Here is a 5,188-nt window from a genome sequence, read left to right on the forward strand (position 1 = left end):
CAGTAGTTATAAAAAACTTAACTGCAAAGACCGTAAAAATACAAAAAAGAATTTAAATGCACGATACCGTAGCTGTACGAGTATGTGAAGTCCAAACGTCCACAAAACTTGCTTGGATTCTTCCACTTGAATCTTCAAGCACAGATGGATTGCCTTTAATCTTCTTTCTTGCCAATAAATGTCAAAGTTATTTTTCTTCTGTACCAAACTGAGAAGAAATGTCTTTACTTTTTAGCTTAAAGTTCTTCAGTTGCCTACCGAGAAGAAATGTCTTTAATTTTCTTTGCTTCTTTAGACTACCAACCAATAAGATCTTCTTTTATTATTTCTTTGCTTCTAAGTGCTTCTGTGCCAAACACTAGACAGAGAATCGTCTTTTATTTTTTTTATGCTGCCTGTGCTTCCGTACAAACACTAGCCAGAGAATCGTCTTTTATTTTTTATGTGCTTCAAATGCTTCTTGGCCTACCAGCTAACAAAAGCGTCTTTTATTTTTTATGGTCACAGCGGTAAACCATAATCTCTTCTTGGGAAAATTTTAACATAAAATTCCCTAATCCGTTCGTCTGTATATAATGACCGAAGAAACACACACTTGAACTTCTTTTCAAACAGTGTATTCCTGTAAAATTAGCCCGAGGCTACCGAAAACGAGGGGGTGCAACGCCTACACCACTTAAACTGTCACTACACAACAGATTACTTGGATAAAAGACGGAACCTTTGTCCAGCTAGCAAGCACTAAGCCAACAGTTAAAAGTGCGGCCAACTTTCAAACAATCATTTTACGAATGACCAGAATAGATATCAATATCTCAAATTCACGTAGAAAGTAACTGTGACGCAATAAATGAAAGACAATTATGAAGTCATTCCAACAGGTGTTTAAAGCTGATGTAATATTTCCTGTTTAAACAGGCCCAAACAAGTCCAAACAAGTTTGACACAAGTCTATGAACGATGGTGCAATTTTGGCACATTTTCTAGCAACTTCCATGACGTAATATTCAGTAGACTTGAACGGTTTTATATGACGTTTGATTTGTACAGAGATTGGCCGTAACACTTTGATAAATCCCTAACATTACTGAGATTAAAGAGGATCTCTTTTTCGTAGGGTTGCAAAGTAGGCCTCCATGTTAAGAAGTATCCTATCTCGATATCTTGCTGCAAAGCTACAGTAAAATGCTGACTACCGGACAGACAACCTAAACATGGCGTACACAGAATACCGTGGTCTTAGTCTACTATACTGGTAATCGATAAAAGTTTTCTGAGAAAATATCCTCCTAGAAATTTCTCAATGAAAAATATCCCCTAGATGAAAAATGATGGGAGAAACCGAATAGGTGGTCTTCAATATTTTTGTTTCATAGTTTTACTACTAGGTCACACTGCCGAATAAATCGCAATCTTTGATTTATTTACTTCACTCGAATTTAGTATAGTTTTGAGGGGTTGTGTTTTGTTAGTTTGGGCCATATTTATTACTTTACATAACGCGTATGTAGCCTGAACTGTCGTCATTGCTGTGAGTAGAAAAGAACTCACATGGTTATAGGACCGTTGGCAATAGCCTATAATGAGACAGACATGACAAAGGCCTATAAATAAATAAATAAAAAAAAACATTCAGACTGCCACGTATATAGCCGACAGCCTATTGTATTCCTTACAATTAAATAGCTCTTAAATTGTAAACGAAGTAGAGCAAATTAAAAAACTAAAGAACTAACACAAAATGAAAAGCAATAATCTGTATATTACGCACTAAATAAACATATATCGTTTTGGTAAAAATTTGAAGAAATATTTTTCCAGTATTTAAAATAATTCATTTTATCGAAACTATGTAAACTTCCATAATGAAAAGCAGGATATTTGAGAGGTTTTCTGACCATGGCGGTAGGGAACCCGAGTTTGTGACGCAATATACCGGTAATCCATACATCGTCGGTAGCAATAGGGTGATAGGGTGATCGGATAGGGCAAGTTTATATAAAGACTTTAACACTGCAGAACTTGTTGTGTACATGCCACCAGCACAAAATGTTGGCCACTTAGGCCACTTGTAGTCTTCTTTTGAAACATAATTCTTGCTTTTTCGATTCCGTAGCGGTAAGCTATATTTTGCCATTCTGTACATGCAGATAATGGGAAACTCGGGCCAATTTTTTTCCTTTACTTTTTGAAAGCTTTCGTCAGTAAGTTCTTGTACATCTCCGACATTAATTATCATGTCATCATCACTTGTAGAATATAAATAATCATCAGGAAGATTCTCGTAAACCCATTGCATCCCTGCCAATGTTTTGTGGACAACATTTCTAAAACAAAGTAATAAGAGGATGTTAAGAAATTAGTTTGGTTTTTGAAAAACTAAATGACAAGCAATATTTTCTCTTCATGCAACGCTTCTTTTCCTTTTTGTATGCGTGTGTGCAATTTTATAAAAAGTTTTGCAATGCAACTTTTAGTGGAATCGAACCAGTAGCCTAGCCTGTGTTTGACAAACCTGAACTGTAACTCAACGATCAAAAATAATAAAAGAACAATAGTAGCCTAATTTGAATAAAATGAGCCACTGTTACATGCAAAGATGAAATGAAATGAACTTTTGAGCCAATGTTTAGCTTCAAAAAACGTTTAGAATTTTGGTAAAGTTTAGTATTGGTTGATATTTAGTATGAGCTATCTGGTTTGAGACTTGGTTTGGGCCAAAAATATGGAGTAAGAGAACAAGTCTGAGTTACTCCACTATACAAAAGATGTCAGACATCAGAGCCGATTTAAAACTTTAGGTACCGTAGCCTACGGAGTTTGAAGATAGCCTACTGATTTTCCTTTACGATTTTTCCATAATGTTTCAAAAATGCAAAAAACAAAACTATTTCTCCTGGCATCAAACCAAGTTTCTGTACCTTTAGCAACTTTAATGCAATGCCCATATTTATTGATAAATTTATATGTGTCAGAAGTGAGTTTACATTTATTCGTGGAAACACATAGACCGAAAGGGTTCTAGAAAGACCGACAGCAGCTTCAACAGGAAGAAATTGATTATGCTGTTTTATTTTTATTTTTGCTAATTTTAACTTTGTTCTAAAATCTAAACTATAGCCTAAGCTAACTTATAATCTAACTAAACTATAATCTGTCTAATTAGTAGCCTAATTATCAATATAGCTATATTTTTGGTTTCAACAATGGCTGGCTTACCTCTCGGATGTTTGGGTAATTTTTATAAGTTGCTAAAACAAGAGACAGGCCCATAACAAATTTATTTCACAACTACGCTTAGGATTAGGCCTACAGTAGCCTAATTGATTACAAAAACTGATGATAAAACTTACCGGTAATCATCACTGATGTTGACTTGTAGAATATCTCCATATTTTTCATTTTCATTTTCAATATCTTTCTGTGCTTCCGTCCTTGAGGTATTTCCGACGACAAACATGATTGAAAGTTGTCCCCCTTCAACAAATTTTATTCTACCCCATGTTTTTCGAATTAAGTGGCGGCGATTAGCGTAACGGATGGTTGACTTTATGATGTTCACCATTTTCCAACGAACCTCTATAAAATTTAGCATTAGTTTGATTTGAGTGCTTGAATTAACTCCACTCCATATATTTTCAATTTTAACGATAAAATAATAATAGAAATGTATTGGAAACATTTACTTTTGTTTTTCAGGCAGGAATAATTTTTTTGTCCAAAGACAGCCTGTGTTTTTGGAAGGATATTAAAGTCCATTTTTCCGTTTTCTTGAAAGCAAGGGTATTGTGTTTCTTCTTTTGCGTATCTAAAAAGCAACATAAGGTGCTCAAAACCAGAGATGGAAAAACGGTTTCGCTTAGCATGGTAGAAAACATCAAAATATGATATTGCCAAAAATAACTATATGCTTTTCACAATGAATGCCACTATTTTCTGAAGTAATAAACATAGGCTACCTTACCTGTTTCCACGAAAAATCATTGTTTCCATCAAGTTTTTCTCGTGTGTTGTTAAATACAACGATGTAGCAAATAAACTAAACACGATCAAAATTGTCAGCTTTCTTACATTTGTAATCGTGGTTAGATAGGAGTATTTCTAAAAAAATAAACAATTCATTAATTTGATTGTAGTTTTTAAACTTGCTATAAAGTTTATACTATGTGGCTTCCTGATAATGCGAGAAACACTTTTACTGTTTTAAAAACTTTTTTCGTTACAATCTCATAAGTTAGTCACTATTCAGGATACCCACTTGGTTGGTCGTTATCCTTGCTTTGGCCAACTATAAAAGTGACAGCAACGTTTGAAGGATAAGAACGGCATTCATCTTTTGTAAACGACAGGGGCAAAGCCAGCCAGCAAAAAAATAGAAGTCCAATAAGTAGCATACACGTCAGTGAGAATGGCAACGAGTTGGCAAAAGCGAAGCACCCAGAAGTGGGTCTTGGGCATAAATTGGAAAAAAAAACTTAAAATTGCTCCTTCTGAAAGTACTTTCAGCCTAAATCAATACGAAAGTCTGTCGAATGATGTTGTAACAGAAGATAAAATGCTTATTCAAAATATTTCGAGGGAGGCATTTGCCCGCTTTGCTCCCCTTGATTACGCTTCTGGTAAACCGTTAAATACAAACAACAAGTGATATTGATTCCTGTTTCAACCAATGCTACTGGACTATCAACTTAAAAAAAACATTGTTTTGTTTTATGAACATTAGTACGCTTGAATGATTTACAGCCTACACACGCATGTCAAAGTCACACACCGTCTTACTTTCTAATTGTAGGTTACATGCCGCATAAAAACGCACCGTAGGCTATAGGTACTTATAATAGCCCTTTATTCCAAACTTCACTAATTCTAAGCAGTCTCACCTGCATCGTTAATTTAAACTTGAGTGCAAGAATCGGCTTGTGGGATTGAATACCAAAACAATTAAGCGTTGTCAAAAAATAAAAGTTTTCACAATACATAAGCGCAGAAATTTAAATGTTGATTAGTTTCTGTTTCAATTAGTTCAAGTATTCCACTGTACTACAAAAAAAGGTTGATTTGAACAAACTAAAAATATCAGAAAGATTCTGTTTAAAATCATAGGCCTATCAAAAGTAGCCTAAATGCTGCAACACAATAAATGTATTTCATTAACTAGAATCACATTTTGACTCAAAGCTACTGTAAA

At 34.5% G+C, this 5,188-nt stretch overlaps 1 pseudogene; it reads right to left on the minus strand.

Moving 5' to 3' along the window:
- Window positions 1-1,763: 1,763 nt before the first annotated feature.
- Window positions 1,764-4,886, minus strand: LOC145767091 (beta-1,3-galactosyltransferase 5-like; annotated as a pseudogene).
- Window positions 4,887-5,188: the final 302 nt, after the last annotated feature.

The sequence above is a fragment of the Aplidium turbinatum genome, chromosome 1, assembly GCF_918807975.1.
Source record: "Aplidium turbinatum chromosome 1, kaAplTurb1.1, whole genome shotgun sequence".
Lineage (NCBI taxonomy): Eukaryota > Metazoa > Chordata > Ascidiacea > Aplousobranchia > Polyclinidae > Aplidium > Aplidium turbinatum.